The sequence below is a fragment of the Lagenorhynchus albirostris genome, chromosome 3, assembly GCF_949774975.1.
Source record: "Lagenorhynchus albirostris chromosome 3, mLagAlb1.1, whole genome shotgun sequence".
Lineage (NCBI taxonomy): Eukaryota > Metazoa > Chordata > Mammalia > Artiodactyla > Delphinidae > Lagenorhynchus > Lagenorhynchus albirostris.
In genome coordinates, this window is record NC_083097.1 from 26,979,352 (window position 1) to 27,000,209 (window position 20,858).

Genomic DNA, 20,858 nt, shown 5'->3' on the forward strand with positions numbered 1-20,858 from the left:
TTTAGCACTTGTTATCATTGATGGATTTGTTTTTTGGTTTGGTTGATCTCTTATTTCATTCTTTTTTTTAATAATTAAAATTTTAATAACTTTATTTCTTTTTATTATTTTTCTTTCTTTCTTTTTTTCTCCATTTTCTTCTCAGCCACATGGCTGACAGGGTCTTGGTGCTCCGGCCAGGTGTCAGGCCTGTGCCTCTGAGGTGGGAGAGCTGAGTTCAGGACATTGAGCCACCAGAGACCTTCCGGCTCCACATAATATCAAACGATGAAAGCTCTCCCAGAGATCTCCATCTGAACACTAAGACCCAGCTCCACTCAACGACCAGCAAGCTACAGTGCTGGACACCCTATATGAAACAACTAGGAAGACAGGAACACAAACCCACCCATTAGCAGAGAGGCTGCCTAAAATCATAATAAGGTCACAGACACCCCAAAACACACCACTGAACGCGGTCCTGCCAACCAGAAAGATAAGATCCAGCCTTATCCACCAGAATGCAGTGACCAGTCCCCTGCACAGGAAGCCTACACAAGCCACTGAACCAACCTTAGCCACTGGGGGCAGACACCAAAAACAGCGGGAACTACAAACCTGCAGGCTGCAAAATGGAGACTGCAAACACACAGCAGATAAAGGAGCAAGGTAAAAACCCACCAGACCTAACAAATGAAGAAGAAATAGGCAGTTTACCTGAAAAAGAATTCAGGGTAAGGATAGTAAAGATGATCCAAAATCTTGGAAATAGAATGGAGAAAATAAAAGAAACATTTAAAAATGACCTAGAAGAACTAAAGAGCAAACAGTGATGAAAAACACAACAAATGAAATTAAAAATTCTCTAGAAGGAATCAATAGCAGAATAACTGAGGAAGAAGAACGGATAATTGACCTGAAAGATAAATTAGTGAAAAAACTACTGCAGAGCAGAATAAAGAAAAAAAGAATGAAAAGAATTGAGGACAGTTTCAGAGACCTCTGGTACAACATTAAACGCATCAACATTCGAATTATAGGGGTCTCAGAAGAAGAAGAGAAAAAGAAAGGGACTGAGAAAATATTTGAAGAGATTATAGATGAAAACTTCCCTAATATGGGAAAGGAAGTAATCAATCAAGTCCAGGAAGAACAGAGAGTCCCACACAGGATAAACCCAAGGAGAAACACACCAAGACACATATTAATCAAACTACCAAAAATTAAATACAAAGAGAAAATATTAAAAACAGCAATGGAAAAACAACAAATAACCTACAAGGGAACTCCCATAAGGTTAACAACTGATCTTTCAGCAGAAACTCTGCAATCCAGAAGGGAGAAGCAGGACATATTTAAAGTGATGAAAGGGAAGTACCTACAACCAAGATTACCCTACCTGGCAAGGATCTCATTCAGATTTGACGGAGAAATCAAGAGCTTTACACACAAGCAAAAGCTAAGAGAATTCAGCAACACCAAACTAGCTCTACAACATATTCTAAAGGAACTTCTCTGAGTGGGAAACACAAGAGAAGAAAAGGACCTACAAAAACAAACCCATAACAATTAAGAAAATGGTAATAGGAGCATACATATCAATAATTACCTTAAACGTGAATGGATTAAATGCTCCAGCCAAAAGACACAGGCTTGCTGAATGGATACAAAAACAAGACCCATATATATGCTGTTTACAAGAGACCCACTTCAGGCCTAAGTATACATACAGACTGAAAGTGAGGGGATGGAAAAAGATACTCCATGCAAATGGAAATCAAAAGAAAGCTGGAGTAGCAATTCCCATATCAAACAAGATAGACTTTAAAATAAAGACTATTACAAGAGAAAAAGAAGGACACTACATAATGATCAAGGGATCAATCCAAGAAGAAGATATAACAATTGTAAATATTTATGCACCCAACATAGGAACACTTCAATACATAAGGCAAATGCTAAAAGCCATAAAAGGGGAAATTGATAGTAACACAATAATAATAGAGGACTTTAACATCCCACTTTCACCAATGGACAGATCATCCAAAAGAAGAATAAATAAGGAAACACAAGCTTTAAATGACACATTAAGCAAAGTGGACTTAATTGATATTTATAGGACATTCCATTCAAAAACAACAGAATACACTTTCTTCTCAAGGGCTCATGGAACATTCTCCAGGATAGATCATATCTTGGGTCACAAATCAAGCCTTGGTAAATTTAAGAAAATGAAATCATGTCAAGTATCTTTTCCAACCACAACACTATGAGACTACATATCAATTACAGGAAAAAAATCTGTAAAAAATATAAACACATGGAGACTAAACAATACAGTACTAAACAACCAAGAGATCACTGGAGAAATCAAAGAGGAAATAAAAAATACCTAGAAACAAATGACAATTAAAACACGACAACCCCAAACCTATGGGATGAAACAAAAGCAGTTCTACGAGGGAAGTTTATAGCAATAAAATCCTACCTCAAGAAACAAAAAACATCTCAAATGAACAACCTAACCTTACACCTAAAGCAATTAGAGAAAAAAGAAGAAAAAACCCCCAAAGTTAGCAGAAGGAAAGAAATCATAAAGCTCCAATTAGAAATAAATGAAAAAGAAACGAAGGAAACAATAGCAAAGATCAGCAAAACTAAATGTTGGTTCTCTGAGAAGATAAACGAAATTAATAAATCATTACCCAGACTCATCAAGAAAAAAAAGGTAAAAGACTCAAATGAATAGAATTAGAAATGAAAAAGGAGAAGTAACAACTGACACTGCAGAAATACAAAGAATCATGAGAGATTACTAGAAGCAACTATATGCCAATAAAATGGACAAGCTGGAAGAAATGGACAAATTCTTAGAAAAGCACAACCTTCTGAGACTGAACCAGGAAGAAATAGAAAATATGAACAGACCAATCACAAGCACTGAAATTGAGACTGTGATTTAAAATCTTCCAACAAACAAAAGTCCAGGACCAGATTGTTTCACTGGCAAATTCTAATCAAACATTTAGAGAAGAGCTAATACCTGTCCTCCTCAAACTCTTCCAAAATACAGCAGAGGAAGGAACACTCCCAAACTCATTCTATGGGTCCACCATCTCTCTGATACCAAATCGAGACAAAGATGTCACAAAAAAAAGAAAACTACAGGTGAATACCACTGATGAACATAGATACAAAAATCTTCAACAAAATACTAGCAAACAGAATCCAACAGCACATTAAAAGGATCAGTCACTGTGATCAAGTGGGGTTTATCCCAGGAATGCAAGGATTCTTCAATATATGCAAATCAATCAATGTGATAAAGCATATTAACAAATTGAAGGAGAAAAACCATATGATCATCTCAATAGATACAGAAAAAGCTTTTGACAAAATTCAACACCCATTTACAATAAAAACCCTACAAAAGTAGGCATAGAGAGAACTTACCTCAACATAATAAAGGCCATATATGACAAACCCACCACCAACATCATTCTCAATGGTGAAAAATTGAAATCATTTCCTCCAAGATCAGGAACAAGACAAGGTTGCCCACTCTCACCATTATTATTCAACATAGTTTTGGAAGTTTTAGCCAGAGCAATCTGAGAAGAAAAAGAAATAAAAGGAATCCAAATCAGAAAAGAAGAAGTAAAGCTATCATTGTTTGCAGATGACATGATATTGTACATAGAGTATCCGAAAGATGCTCCCAGAAAACTACTAGGGCTAATCAATGAATCTGGTAAAGTAGCAGGATATAAAATTAATGCACAGAAATCTCGTGCATTCCTATACACTAATGATGAAAAATCTGAAAGAGAAATTAAGGAAACACTCCCATTTACCACTGCAACAAAAAGAATAAAACACCTGGGAATAAACCCACCTAAGGAGACAAAAGACCTGTATGCAGAAAACTATAAGACACTGATGAAAGAAATTAAAGATGATACAAACAGATGGAGAGATATACCATGTTCTTGGATTGGAAGAATCAACATTGTGAAAATGACTACACTACCCAAAGCAATCTACAGGGTCAATGCAACCCCTATCAAACTACCACTGGCATTTTTCACAGAACTAGAACAAAAAATGTCACAATTTGTATGGAAACACAAAAGACCTCGAATAGCCAAAGCCATCTTGAGAAAGAAAATTGGAGCTGGAGGAATCAGACTCCCTGACTTCAGACTATACTACAAAGCTACAGTAATCAAGACAGTATGATACTGGCACAAAAACAGAAATATAGATCAGTGGAAAAGGATAGATAGTCCAGAGATAAACCCATGCACATATGGTCACCATATCTTTGATAAAGGAGGCAAGAATATACAATGGAGAAAAGGCAGCCTCTTCAATAAGTGGTGCTGGGTAAACTGGACAGCTACATGTAAAAGAATGAAATTAGAACACTCCCTAACACCATACACAAAAATAAACTCCAAATGGATTAAAGACCTAAATGTAAGGCCAGACACTATCATACTCTTAGAGGAAAACACAGGCAGAACACTCTACGACATAAATCACAGCAAGATCCTTTTTGACCCACTTCCTACAGAAATGGAAATAAAAACAAAAATTAAAAAATGGGACCTAATGAAACTTTAAAGCTTTTTCACAGCAAAGGAAACCATAAACAAGATGAAAAGACAACCTTCAGAATGTGAGAAAATATTTGCAAATGAAGCAGCTGACAAAGGATTAATCTCCTAAATTTACAAGCAGCTCATGCAGCTCAATATCAAAAGAAACAAACAACCCAATCCAAAAATGGACAGAAGACCTAATTAGACATTTCTCCAAAGAAGATATACCAATTGCCACAGACACATGAAAGGATGCTCAACATCACTAATCATTAGAGAACTGCAAATCAAACTACAATGAGATATCATCTCACAGCAGTCAGAATGGCCATCATCAAAAAATCTACAAACAATAAATACTGGAGAGGGTGTGGAGAAAAGGGAACCCTCTTGCACTGTTGGTGGGAATGTAAATTGATACAGCCACTATGGAGAACAATAAGGATGTTCCTTAAAAAACTAAAAATAGAACTACCATATGACCCAGCAATCTCACTACTGGGCATATACCCTGAGAAAACCATAATTCAAAAAGAGTCATGTAACACAATGTTCATCGTGATACTACTTACAATAACCAGGACATGGAAGCAACCTAAGTGTCCATTGACGGATGAATGAATAAAGAAGATTTGGCACATATATACAATGGAATATTACTCAGCCATAAAAAGAAACGAAATTGAGTTATTTGTAGTGAGATGAATGGACCTAGAGTCTGTCATACAGAGTGAAGTATGTCAGAAAGAAGAAAACAAATACCGTATGCTAAAACATATATATGGAATCTAAAGGAAGAAAAAAATGGTTCTAAAGAACCTAGGGGCAGGACAGGAATAAAGACGCAGACGTAGAGAATGGACTTGAGGACACAGGGAGGGGGAAGGGTAAGCTGGAATGAAGAGAGTGGCATAGACTTATACATACTACCAAATGTAAAATAGATAGCTAGTGGGAAGCAGCCACATAGCACAGGGAGAGCAGCTCAGTGCTTTGTGACCACCTAGAGGGGTGGGATAGGGACGGTGGGAGGGAGAGGCAAGAGGGAGGAGATATGGGGGTATATGTATATGTATAGCTGATTCACTTTTTTATAAAGCAGAAACTAATACACCATTGTAAAGCAATTTTACTCCAATAAAGATGTTAAAAAAAAAGTAAAAACAAATAAATAAATTTTAAAAAAGAAAATGATAGAGTGAGTGGATTGTTAAAGAATACATTTATTCTCTCATTGTTCCGGAGGCTGGAAGTCCAAGATCAGAGTGCCAGCATGGCCAAGTTTTGGCGAGGGCTCTTTTCCTGGCTTCTTGCTGTGTGCTCATATGATCTCTACTTTGTGCATATGTGGGCAGAAGGTGGGAGAAGGGGAGAGTTGCAGAGCGAGACAGAGAGAGAGAGAGAGAGAGAGAGAGAGACGGAGCGAAAGAGAGAAAATGAGTGAAAGAGAGAGAGAGGTAGAAAGAGAAACAGACAAGCAGACATGTCCCTCACGTCTCTTATTATAAGAGCAATAATCTCATTATGAAGGCCCTACCCCTATGACCTCATCTACCCCTTCTTGCCTCCCAAAGTCTCCGTTTCCACATATCATCTCATGGGGTGGGGGGTTGTGGCTCAATATATGAATTTTTGGGGATACATTCAGTCTATAATGATGAGTAAGAAATGTAACCTACTCTAAGTGGTTGTGTAGTCTAGATAGGAAAATCAGATTTTGTGTGTGTGTGTATGTGTATGTTTGAATCTTTGGTAGAACATGCCATAAGAAGTTACAGATAAACCACTGAAAATCCAGGTAAGTAATCTCTGTGTTGTGCTGGGCTAGGGGAGGGAGATATCTGAAGAATATCCAAGGAGAAGGTGGTTTTTACATCAAGTCTCAGAAGTCTGTAAATATGAACACCAAGAGATGGGTGGGGGATTCCAGATATTGGGCATAACAAGAACAAAGACATAAATGTTAAATGTTTCTAGGGAATGTTGGAAAATTCCATTGGACTGAATACAGAATGGCCAGTGGCCAGATCCTGGAGTGACTTTAATTTTAGGCTAAGGAGTTTGGACTTCATTGTATCAGGAGTGGGGCCATTGATTTTTGGGATAAGGAGTAATGTAATAAAAACTGTGTTATGGGATGATTAATCTGAGCGTAATGCAAAGGATGGAATGGAAGATAGGGAGAAGAGAGCCATGAAATTCTTAGAGAACCTAGTAATACTTTTGGTGAGAATACTAAAAGCTTGACCAGTGCAGTGGCAGAGGGAATGGAGAAGGAAAAATTACACAAGAGTTTTAGGGGACCGGATGGATAGAGTCACTAACTGTTACATAGGAGGGAGCATTAGGAGAGAGAATCAAAGATGATTCTGGGGTTTTAAGTTCAAGTGGTAAGACAGATGCTGGTGATCCAAACACAAACAGGGGATGCAAGAACAGGAGCAGGTCTGGAAGCTGGGCTTAGGGAAGAATTGGGTGGTTATGTTGAATTCTATTGCACACATGCTGAGTTTGAGGTACTGAAATGGAGCAGGACTGTATTGTCCTTGTCCCCCATGTCCTCTGCCTGCCTTTTGTCTGTGGAAAGACTTTAGCCAAAGAATAAGTTTAATCAGAGAAGTGAGAACATGCAGAAACAAAGGAAAACATTCAAAGGAGACCAAATAATAATAGTTTAGTCATTAAACATAGTCAAGGACTTTAGTTCCTTCTCAATGTCTATAGATAATATTCTGAGCCATATCCTGTGAGTTGTCTTATAGATACTTCTCCACCTGGTGGAGAAGTTAACTACATGATGACCAGACTGTAGCCATGATACATTCATGATACATACATACATTCATGATACACAAGTTGCCACAATTTCGAGAACTGGCCTCAAGAAATGGAAACAAACCAACTCTGGAATTGAAGATTAACTGTACTTAAAACCATCAAGATGATGCTTGTCAGACCACCGATGACCAATTTCAAGATGACTGTCAGAGCTGACTGTGTTGTTTCTGCATGTAGCTCCCTCCCTCTGTCTACAAAAGCTCTTGTCCCCTGATTGTTAAGGGTAGGCGGGAGTTGGCCTTTGGACAGGAGTCCACCCTCCCCCCAGGTTGTCAGCATCCAAAATAAAGGAAACTTTCCTTTCCACCAACCTTGCTTCTTTTTTGGCTTTTGAGTGGTGAGCAGCCGGACCCACTTTTGGTCACAGTCCCTGTATGATATCCAGGTTGAGCTGAGAAAGAAATAAGATTTGAGAGCAGAGGCAGGGTCTCTACCTTCTTGGGAATCATTCACAGAGTGGCAACATTTGCAGTCTTGGGAGGAAATAGAGTTCCCCAAGAGAGACTAGATAAAAGAACAGAAGACAGACAAGGGCATGACAATACTGAGCAGGGAATTCTGCTGTTCGGTGAGAAAGAGAATGTGGATCAGGGAAAGAGGAATCAGAGTGATCACAAAGAATCATGATGATGCAGGTTTTTATATGCTTTTGCAAAAAAGAGTTTCAAGAAAGAAGAGGCAGGTCATCAGTGGTGTCAAATGCTACTAGGACATCAAGGAGATTGAGGACTGAGAAGTGCCCATTGAATTTGGCAATTAGGAAATCACTGGTGACTTTTGAGAGGATCATTGGCAGAGACTGAATTGTAATATTTTCCCTAAGTTACAGGGATATCCTGCTTTAGCCACCTCCCACTCTTATGGGTATATACACGTGCATTCACATAATAAATCCAACGCAAACACATGACAAATGCAATATCAATGCACAAGGTAGACAGACATTTGTAAATGTTTTATACAATTTTTCTTCCTGTCAGAGGCAAGAGGGACACACAGTGCTCTTGAATTCAGAGTCTAAAGACTGAATGATGGCATTTGAAACTTTAACCAATAAACAGTTAAAAATTCTTTCAGTTTCATTCAAATGTAGAAGATCTACACATCTGAAAGAGAGACTCTAACTGCTGGGCAGAAGCTGCCCTATAACTCAGACCCTCATTTCGAACAATCACTCAGTGAACAGCCTCTTTTCTGTGAGTTGTCTGGCAGCCAAACATGCTTATGAGCTTTTGAAAAAGAAATGCAAAGACATAAAGGCTGAGGACTGTAAATGCCATCACGGAGATCTCACTCATGTTCTTAGCCGCACGGCTACAGGATGGGAGAATCCTGACCAATGATACTTGCAAACACAAACAATTGCTGGGCTTTCTGCGCAAGGCTTTGTGTTCAAACACTGTTGAAAGTGTTCATGTAGCCAAAGGCTGCCAACAGCAGCCTCCAACTGGGTGAAATCTGTGCCAGGAGAAAGGGTTGGTGGGCCTTTTCTTCATTTGGTAATTATACAGTAATGGGTATTCCATGCATTTTTAGAAATGGAGAGTGGGGTGAAGAGAGAAAGCAGGTACTTAGTGCAGTGACAGCTCTGGTGGTGTGGCTGGGCCTCACGGACACCACCACCGTCTCTTTGGGGGCAGCCTGTCTGGCACTGGCCCTGGCAGGCACCAGGTATGAGAAGAAATGAGAGGGCAATCTGGCATTTTCATATTTGTTTATTTTAACCTCTCAGGCCTGCTGAAAACAACTGGAATCTTCTGAGTTGCTGAAAGCACATAGGCTTCTTTGATGGAGCTCTTGGCCCCTGCCACCCTAAAGCCAAAGGGGCTCATTGATTAAGTTGTCTGGTGACTATGCCCTCTGTGAATTCAGGTCAGACCAGAGGCAATGGTTAATAGCTGGCAGGTAACTGTCCCTAATGCAGTCTTTACTATAGCCTTCAAAGCTTAACATGAAAGAGTATTCCACTGAAATCCAGACTGCAAATTGGGAAATATTTTGAGTCTGGGCATCTGTCTGTGCTCCTTAGCAAAGGAAATGCTGGGAAAGCAAAGATAAAAGGTAGAAAGGAATGCTTCAACACAGCTGGAGAGAATCCAAGTAGATAGCCAAGCACAAGTGTCAAACGGAAACCCAGGGCTTATTTTTTTTTTTTAAAGTTTAGGAGTAGATCAAGCTGGGGGAATGATGGTCTATGAGGACTGGCTCACATGGAACCCCAGCTATTCGCTTTTCCCCTGGTGATGGCCCCATGAAATGAGGTGAAGGGCCAGCTAGCCTTCACTGGACTGCCTTTTTGCATCTGCTTTTCTTCCAATGGGAAGGGGCCCTAAGGGGCTGGCTGTTAACTTTAGGCTCAATATTTAGTGTGGCTTTGATTGAGTCCAAGGACCAAGTGAAAGCTGTGTGAGCGGGTCTGCTCCCTTCAGTTCCACAAGTTCTTTGAGGTGCCCACTGAAGAATTCCAATTGAGGAGCTCATCAGGCTCCTAACAAGTTTACTCCAAATCAGATCAGGTTTACCATTACTTGGAAAATTTACTGGGCTTGGGTTTGGGGGAAATCTGAGAATTTCAGTACCCAAAGCATTGGAAATCTGGATTTATCAACAATTAGCAATGTGACCCAGATCAGACCAAGGTATTTGTCCTTTCTCAATGATGAGGAACTACTTTAGACTGAGCACTTGCTACCTACTAGGCATTGTGCTAAGTGCTCCACTGGTACTACCCATGTTTTTCTTCACAATACCTCCATGACAAAGGTACTCGGTTATCCTCCAGGGCTGTCTTTTACAGAAGTGGCCAGCTGTGTGATTTGGGACTCAATTTCCATTCTGCAAAATAAGGGGTTGGAATAGAATGATTAAAAAATATTTTTCGACTCTGATATTTAGCTGGGTTTTAAGTTTTAGAAGAGTAGCAACAAATTACTTTCTGGAAGTTGGAAAGAATCAGTCAAGGGGAAAAAAGAGAGATTTAAATAACTCGAAACCATTTTCCAAATGTAGATAACATCTACCCTATTTTCAAAAGCAATCTCTTATACCTCTTTAGTAACTAATAGTTTTAATAGACGGCTCTGACATTGTATTAGTTTGCTAGGCTGCCATAACAAAATACCACAGACTGGGGGTGGCTTAAAAAACAGAAACTAATCTCCTCACAGCTTTGGGAGTCCAAGATCAAGGTGTTGGCAGGTTTGATTTCTCCAGAGGCCTCTCTCCTTGGCTTATAGATGGCTGTTTTCTCACTGTGTCCTCGTGTGACATTTCCTCTGTGTGCTTGCATCCCTGGTATCTCTCAAATGTTCAAATTTCCTCTTTCTATAAGGACACCAGTCAAATTGGATTAGGGTCCATACTAATATACTTAGTTTAACTTAATCTCCCTTTTAAAGGCCTTATCTCCAAATACATTCACATGCTGAGGTAGTAGGAGTAGGGCTTCAACATATGAATTTTGGGAGGACAAAATTCAACCCATAACAGACAAAACAATCATCAAAACAAGACTGGGTATCAATGTCAAATAGTACTTTGGACTTATATTACAGGTGAGAAAATGGAAACTCAGAATATGTAACAAGTTAAAAGTTATATAGTCAGTAAGTGGCAGAGCTGAGACCAGGATCAGGTTTTCAGACCCAATCCTAGTGGTCTTTGCATAAGACCACACTGCTTCTCCAATATCATTAAGGAGTCTTGCTTGCTTAAGGACAAACTGACAAACCTCTGGTTGTTTACTGGTCACTTGTAGCTTGTACACTAATGAAGAATTTAAATAACATTTGCTTCTCATAGATAGGAATCACTGTTACCACAACATTCCTACATAGAATCAAGAGAGTGATATAATTTCCTATTTTCCTAAGATCTATGGTTTCTTTTATAGAATTTTAAATGTGTTCTTGTGTTTTATATGAACATAGAAAAAATTTTTTTTTTTAGCTTAAACAACAGAAATTTATTTCTCACAGTTTTAAAGGTTGGAAGTCCAAGATCCAGGTGTCCACAGGTTTGGTTTCTTCTGAGGCCTCTCTCCTTGGCTTGCAGATGACCTCCTTCTTACTCCTTCTTCACATGGTTGTCCCTCTGTGCATACACACCCTGGTATCTCTTTATGTGTCCTAAACTCCTCTTATAAGGAAACCAATCATATTAGATTAGTGTCTACCCTAACAGCCTCATTTTAACTTAATCACCTCTTTAAAGGCCCTATCTTCAAACAGTCAAATTCTGAGGTACTGGGGGTTAAAGCTTCAACATATGAATTTGGGTAGGACACAATTCAGTCCACAACAGATGGTATAAGAAATACCTTGGTCTTAGAAATTCATCTCCCTTTTAGCTACCTTCCTGGAATTACTACACAACATTTCTGCCATCACCTCATTAGGTAGAAGTTGGTCATGTGACAATGCATGGCTGCAAAGGAGGCTATAAATGTGGTCTTTTACTGGAAACATTACTGTAACAAATAAATATGGCATTCTTTTTTTATTTTTAATAAACTTATATTATTTATTTGTTTTTGGCTGCATTGGCTCTTTGTCGCTGGGTGAGGGCTTTCTCTAGTTGTATCGAGTGGGGGCCACTTTTTGTTGTGGTGCGTGGGCTTCTCATTGCTGTGGCTTCTCTTGTTGCGGAGCATGGGCTCTAGAGCACAGGTTTCAGTAGTTGTGGCACACGGGCTCAGTAGTTTTGGCTCATGGGTTCTAGAGCGCAGGCTCAGTAGATGTGCTGCACAGGCTTAGTTGCTCCGTGGCATGTGCGATCTTCCCAGACGAGAGCTTGAACCTGTGTCCCCTGCATTGGCAGGCGGATTCTTAACCACTGAGTCACCAGGGAAGCCCTGGAATTCTTTTATTAAGAAAGAAGGAGAATTGGTATAGAATATATGCTACATACTCAAGGCAGCTAGAAGCACTACCTCAATTATCGTGTCCTTTCTACCCAGTTTTCCAACCACAGTTTTCACGGGTTCAAACAAAACTGCTGCTTCAGAGACACCTGAGCTCACTCTCCCATCCTCCCAAATCCCCTGTCCCAGACTATGCCTGAGTCATCACAACTTAGCATGTTTAATCTACGTCATTCTCTCACTCATTCATTCATTCAACAAATATTTTTTGGTTACCAATGATATGTGAGGCACTGTGATAGGCACTGGAGATAAATCCGAGAACCTGACAGGGTCATGGTTCTCTGGAGCTCACATTCTACAGGGGTTGATACACTCAAGAATTAAGATCCATTAAGAAAATAATATGGGAAAATGTGACAGAGAATGACTAGGGTGGGGAAGGATTTTCTGAAGACATGACTTAGATTTAATATTCAAATAACAAGAAGTACATAGTCAGCAGTGGGAAGATATAAGGGCTGAATCCTCGAGGCAGAGGGAAGAGCAAGAAGAAAGGCCCTAAGATATGGGCAAGCTTGGCAGTTTTAGAGAACAGCTTGTATGCCAGTGTGTATTGGGAGGACAGTGTTAGAAAATGAGGTTAGAATGGTAGGAGGGGCCCAATAATAGAAGGTCCTGTGGGCCATGGTAAGGACTCTGGGTTTTGTTCTTATTATGATAGAGCCATTGGGTGCTTTCTGAAAGGAGGGAAGTTATTATTATAACCTACTTTATTAAAGCTCATTCTAAATTTTCTTTGGAGGACAGACTGAAATAGAGCAACTGTAAGATCAAGAGACAAGTTTAGGAGGCTACTACAGACATGAAAGTGAGAGATTACAGTCTCATAGACCACAATCATCACAATGGAAGGGGTGAGAAAGGGTTTGAAATGAGATGTATCTTGGAAGTAATGAACTTGTTGATGAAGTCCATGTTTGTGGTAAGGGATAGAGAGGAATTAAGTGTATCTCTTGGAATGTGGATTTTTGCAGCTGGGTTAGGGTGGTTTTCTTTGATGGGGAAGTGAATGGAGGACAAGTTTTGGTGCAATGCCAGGATATTGACAGTTCTGTTTTGACCATGTCATTTGTGGAGCCTATGAAAAATCTGGGTGGGGGGCATGTGGTTGGATGTATAAGTCAGGAGATCCTGAGAACATTCTTGGGGCAGAAAAAACCCCAAAACAAAACAAAAAATCAAGCAAGCAAGCAAACAGACAAAAACCCCAACTGTATAGTTCAATCTGAAAATACATGTTGATTCCACATATGAGCATGATACAGCTCTAGATTCTGGAAGGGATACAAAGACATATTAAAAACCAACTTCACTGAGCTATAATTTATGTTCAACATAATGCATCCATCTTTTTATTTTTTATTTTTGGCTGTGCTGCATGGCTCGTGGGATCTTAGTTCCCCACCCAGGGATTGAAGCTGGGCCCCTTGCAGTGAGAGCACCAAGTCCTAACCACTGGACTTAGTTATAAGGCTAGGGTTCTGGCCTTCCAGGGGCTACTAACTGTCAGAGAAGAAAGATATATGTCTGCCTCCATGTGTTTGTGTTTTTTTATGGGTTTTTTTCCCTGTAATTGATTTCTAATCTCATAGCGTTGTGGTCAGAAAAGATGCTTGATATGATTTCAATTTTCTTAAATTTACTGAGGTTTGATTTGGGACCCAAGATGTGATCTATCCTGGAGAATGTTCCCTGTGCACTTGAGAAGAAAGTGTAATCTGCTGTTTTTGGATGGAATGTCCTATAAATATCAATTAAACCTATCCAGTCTATTGTGTCATTTAAAGCTTGTGTTTCCTTATTAATTTTCTGTCTGGATGATCTGTCCATTGGTGTAAGTGAGGTGCTAAAGTCCCCCATTATTATTGTTTTACTGTTGATTTCCTCTTTTGTAGCTGTTAGCAGTTGCTTTATGTATTGAGGTGCTCCTATTTTGGGTGCATATATATTTATAATTGTTATATCTTCTTCTTGCATTGATCCCTTGATCATTATGTACTGTCCTTCCTTGTCTCTTGTAACATTCTTTAAAGTCTATTTTATCTGATATGAGTATTGCTACTCCAGCTTTCTTTTGATTTCCATTTGCATGGAATATCTTTTTCCATCCCCTCACTTTCAGTCTGTATGTGTCCCTAGGTCTGAAGTGGGTCTCTTGTAAACAGCATATATATCAGTCTTGTTTTTGTATCCATTCAGCAAGCCTGTGTCTTTTGGTTGAGGCATTTAATCCATTCATGTCTAAGGTAATCATCCATATATATGTTCCTATTACCATTTTCTTAATTGTTTTGGGTTTGTTTTTGTAGGTCCTTTTCTTCTCTGTGTTTCCCACTTAGAGAAGATCCTTTAGCATTTGTTGTAGAGCTGCTTTGCTGGTGCTGAATTCTCTTAGCTTTTGTTTGTCTGTAAAGCTTTTAATTTCTCCATCGAATCTGAATGAGATCCTTGCTGGGTAAAGTAATCTTGGTTGTAGTTTCTTCCCTTTCATCACTTTAAGTATATCATGCCACTCCCTTCTGGCTTGTAGAGTTTCTGCTGAGAAATCAGCTGTTAATCTTAGGGGAGTTTCCTTGTATATTATTTGTCATTTTTCCCTTGCTGCTTTCAATAGTTTTTCTTTGTCTTTAATTTTTGCCAATTTGATTATGATGTGTCTTGGAATGTTTCTCCTTCGGTTTATCCTGTATGGGATTCCCTGCATTTCCTGGACTTGGGTGGCTATTTCCTTTCCCATGTTAGGGAAGTTTTCAACTATAATCTCTTCAAATATTTTTTGGGGTACTTTCTCTCTCTCTTCTCCCTCTGGGACTCCTATAATGGGAATATTGTTGCGTTTAATGTTGTCCCAGAGGTCTCTTAGGCTGTCTTCATTTCTTTTCATTCTTTTTTCTTTATTCTGTTCTGCAGCAGTGAATTCCACCATTCTGTCTTCCAGGTCACTTATCCGTTCTTCTGCTTCAGTTATTCTGCTATTGATTCCTTCTAGTGTATTTTTCATTTCAGTTATTGTATTATTTATCTCTGTTTGTTTGTTCTTTAATTCTTCTAGGTCTTTGTTAAACATTTCTTGCATCTTCTCAATCTTTGTCTCCATTCTTTTTCTGAGGTCCTGGATCATCTTCACTATCATTATTCTGAATTCTTTTTCTGGAAGGTTGCCTATCTCCAGTCTATTTAGTTGTTTTTCTGGTGTTTTATCTTGTTCCTTCATCTGGTACATAGCTCTCTGCCTTTTCATCTTGTCTATCTTCCTGTGAATGTGGTTTTTGTTCCACAGGCTGCAGGATTGTAGCTCTTCTTGCTTCTACTGTCTGCCCTCTCGAACATAGAAATATTTTTCTCCAAACCATTAAAAGTTGTCTGAATTTTGGATTCTAAATGTGGCCAAATATATAGCCCAAATCACATCTTGGTTCTTGGAAGCTCCTATGAAGAAAAATAACTCAAAAAAAAATTACGTCAAAAGAAGTGATAGGAGGAGAAGAGAAAAATGATCAACCATAGATATTACATCATTTTCTTCCACAGTATAGGTTGTTTGCAGTATGTTTTAACCTTTTGGCTTTGAGAATGTTTTTTCAGAAAAATACACATAAATATACAACATTTTGCTGATAATTTCTGGAGTTTCATGGACCCCTAAATCTCACACATGGGTCTTGCATTTGAATTTGATGATGTTTTTCTTGATTTGGGAACAAAATAGAAACTGGGAGTAGAAAAATGTATACTAATGGAAAGGCAAGAAATTCAAGTTCCAGATCTAGTCCTGCTGTTATATTGTGTGCTCATCAAGTTTTGTTTTCAGTTTGCTCATTCATAAAAGGAATGACTTTTATGAAAATTAAAATGAGTGAATCTACATTAAATATATTTCAAAGTTGAGGCTTGAAATCTCTCTAGTAGATGATTGAAGGAAAAAAAACAACTAAACTTTTGCTTTACTTCACGTACCTAAAAGAAATCAAGTATATTGCACCAGCCTGATAGATGCAATATTTAGGCCTGATAGATGGTAACATCCATAAAGCTACAAATTCTTAGTGGAAAGCTTTGAATGCCAAGTGTTAATTCTATCCTAACTCCTCCTTATACCACTTGGCTTTCCCTTTGAGAATGCCTGAGAGTAGTTCTCTTTCCCAACAAGGGAGAAAAAGTCTTGCTAATTCCCATCTGAGTAAAGGTAGATCTAGGAAACCTGGAAGTTTTAGGCCAATTTAAATCCTGAGAGGACCATGGCCCCTAGATGCAGCGTCTCAGAAGTTGAAACTGCTGAGGCTACTATGTTTTTTTCATCTGCTAAATAGGAAAAACAAAAGGTGCTTTACACAGTTCTGAGGATTAAGTGGGCAATTCTATGAAAATGGCTGGTATATAGAATGCCCTCAAAAAGAAAGGGGTGGTTTTGAGATATTTACCCAATTATTACTATACATTTATTTCACTATTTATTCTCTCAAGTCTAACTTTGGGACCAAAAGCAAGTGTGCAAAATGCCTATGCTGTACATAAATTGTGTGCTGAACAAATATTGCCTTTTACATGATTAATGAGGGGTCAGTGTTCCTGGTTTTGGCCATGGAACCCAGGAATGTTCACCAGCTTGAACAGAGATGAGGACTCTAGTGTTAGCTCCATTATTACTGCTCTCACAAACTGAGATAATTGACTGTTCTAATTAAGGTAGAGAGGAGAGCCACTAGGGTTCTGAGATACTTTCCTATAGTCAGATGGCTAATTGGGTACTTCAAAAGCCCTTAGTGCACTCAATACTTTGAGTGATTCTTGGATGATTCTAGGTTGGCTCTGCCTGAAACATTTAATAACTGTTATGTTTCTTGGTTACCCACCATCTTATCCATACCCTCTAGTCTTAAGACATGAAACCCAAAGTGGAAGGGGAAGAAAAGAAGGCACCCTTGTTTTATGTCTACTTCATGGATGCAGAACTTCTTGAACAGCTCTGCCACAATGTAAGATTTTGTTTGAGTTTTTAAAATAAGAAAGTGTCTTTGAAAAGATCATGTGTGATTGGGGGAAGTTGCTCCAATAAGATGTCTAGGACATGGTTCAGAGGGTGAAAATGTATACCATATGACTTGTGAGCCTCATTAATAGAAGGAATCTAGGAGCTTTAACAGGTGGTTTGCTAAAGCAAATCTCTTAGATGGAGTCAACATCCCCAGGTAATATTAGTCCAGCCTGTTTGATGAGAGGAGTTGGAAATAGCTTAAAGAACGCTGTGCCTGGTTGAAGTGGTGTGAGCCAAGAAGGACATTTGAAAGAGATTAGGTCTTTCTAAGCTTATTTGTGTTGATTGGAATTCCCATTTACAATATGCCCCTGGCAGAAGCATCAAGTGGCCATGTAACATAGATGGAGATTTTCTTCATTAATAGAAGCTTTCTAACAAATACAATGAATGTAATGAACCTCGAGGGGGTTAGCAAGCATTAAATGTGTGTCCTTATAGATGACTTTGAGAGGAAAAACATTAAAGTAACTGTATTTTCCCCTTGGGTGCTGTGTACTGTCTTGAGTATAGAAACGGGGTTGGTGTCTCTATGCCTTATTTTCCTTCTGAGGTTCTACCCAACAACTGGATGGCAGCAGCTTGTGAACAAGATATCTCCCCTCCTCATCAAACTTAAATAATGAACTCCACTCCCTACTTTGAACAAGAAAACCTGGGCTTTATAAATGTTTATTTCATGATTTATTAACAAGTGGTAACAATACCTTGTGCCTCCTAAAGACTAAAGGTGGGAGCAGAAATGGAGAGTAAAGGGAACTCTTTAAGGGAAACTGAAGATCAGAAAGAATGACAATTAAAATTATATTGAGGGAACAGCCAGCAGCTATAAAAGAATTATTTGGGCTGACTGGCAACAACTCAGTTTAGAACCTGTTTTTCACTAAAGAACATTTTGGAGGCCTATTAATTGACTGACCTAGGCCATGTTCTGGTAACTAAGAAACCTCAAATCTCTGTGGTTTAAGAGACACACACACAAGTTTTGTTTCTTGCACCCATTATATAGCAATGTGTGTCAGTGGGGGTTGTGCATTACACAGTCACTCAAGGACACAGTCTGACAGAGGTTCCACCATCTTACTATCTGGGTACCAGCTGGGGCATGTCACCTTCTTGGTTGCTACAACAGAAGAAGGGAGAATTGCAGGTCTTTCATCGACAAATAAAGCCTTTGACCTAAAAGTGACACATGTCACTTCTATTCACAATCCATTGGTCAGTACTAGTCAATGGGGACCCACCTATCTGCAAGGGAGTAGGAAAATATAATTCTCTTGTGTGTCTGTAAGGAAAGGAGAACTCAATATGGAGAAACTCCAGTGTAGGAAGGAAGGAAGAAATAAATGAAGGAAAGAAAATAAGCATTTATTATAACAAATGAACCCTTAAAGGGAGTGTCTGGCAGTTACCCTAGGGTAATATCCAAACCCCTTACCCTGGTCCCTGCCCATTTATATGACCTTGTCCATTTTTCTCTCACCCTTGCCTATGCTGCTCCAGCCTTCAGACCTTTTGTTCCTTCTATGTGTCCTGCTTGTCTTACCTCAGGGATTTTGCATTGACTGTTCCTTCTGTCAGGAATGCTTTTGTCTTCAATGTTTGCACTCTTGTCATCCCAGACTCTGCAATTATCTTCTTAGAGAAGCCTTTCTTGATCCCACAACCTAAATAAGCCACCCTCCCTAGCTATTCCCTATCAATCCAGCTATTTTATCTTAGTTTCATCCTACTATTTTTCATTATCTGATATTTTCATATTTATTTGTTTCTTCTTTATTGTTTGCTTTCCTCCATCAGAATATGTTCCAAGAGATTAAGGACCTTGCTTGTCTTGTTCAACATTGTATCTCTTGTACATAGTAGGCATTTAACAAATATTTGTTAAATGAATGAATTCAAAAGGGGCTGAACATCTCCAAAGAAGACACACAGATGGCCAAAAAGCACATGAAAAGATGCTGAACATCTCTAATTATTAGAGAAATGCAAATCAAAACTACAGTGAGGTACCACCTCACACCAGTCAGGATGGCCATCATCAAAAGATCTACAAACAATAAATGCTGGAGAGGGTGTGGAGAAAAGGGAACCCTCCTACACTGTTGGTAGGAATGTAAATTGGTACAGCCACTATGGAGAACAGTACGGAGGTTCCTTAAAAAACTAAAAATAGAACTACCATATGACCCAGCAATCCCAAAAGGGGCTGAACAGAATCCTTTGGAAGCTAGAATCTCCAGCGGTGCTCTAGTGTCTGTAAAAATAGGTATTTCAACATGAATCTGGTAAGTTTTACCTGGAAATGAGGAAGAGAAGACATGGTATCCACAAGTCCAAGGAGAAGAAAGAGCTGCCCAGCTTGGGTGTGAAACAGCAGAAACAATGATAACAGATCAATTATCCCAAGTGGTTGAGGGAAACTTTGGACTCAGTGAATAATTTATGTATCAACAAATGACTTGTCAGTATATTGCTTACATCTGAGTGTGACAGCCAGCTACTGAGATGGTCCCTAATAATCTTAGTCTCCTATTATTTATGTAGTTGTGTGGTCCCTTTCATGCTGAATCAGGGCTGGCCTAGAGTGACTAATGGAATACAGAAGTAGTGATGGTGTGTGACTCCCAAATCTAGGTCATTAAAGGCATTGCAGCTTTAGCCTTGCTCTTTTGGATCATCTGCTCTGGAGGGATGCCATGAAGACACTCAAGCTGCCCCAGTCAAAGGCCAGCACTGACTTGCCAGAAAACTGAGTGAACTACCTTAAATGTGTCTTGCAGCCCTAGTCAAGCCTTCAGATGACTGCAACCTCATGAGAGTCCCTGAACCAGAATCACTCCACTGAGCAGATTCTGAATTTCTGAGCTATAAAAATTGTGAGAAATAATAAATGATTATTATTTTAAGCCACTAAATTTGGGTATGTTACACAGCCATACTAACTGGAACACTGAGATTTCTTAAAGTTTCTAAGAGTTTTCTGCTCTCACGGATGTTCATCTTCTTTGAAGGAGAATGAGAGAGAAATATAGAAGTGAGGGGTAGAAGTGTCATGAGCTTAGCCAGTCAGATGAACCAAATCAACTCTGCCCATTAACAGAGTAACAGATGTCTCAGACTTACTGCTCATCATGTATCCTCACACTTTGCGGCCTCACAAAAGCACTGTAACTATAAATCTGTATCAAAACTAATAAGTTAAGTAAATAAAGAATATGTCACATTAAATGTTAGGAGCTGTGACTACGCAAGTGGCTGATTGAGTGAATTTTTCAGTTTAGAACCCACTGGCCAACACACAGGAAGTTCTTCTGTTCAAATTTTAAAGCTCAAAAACATACGCTAGATTTTTTTCTGAGGAGGGAATCCCAGTTTTATAGTCTTGTTTGGGTTTTTAGAAGTGTAGTTTAGAATAAGTTCTTCAGACTTTAATGGGACATGTGATATGGATCTGGTAACAGGAATACAGTGTGTC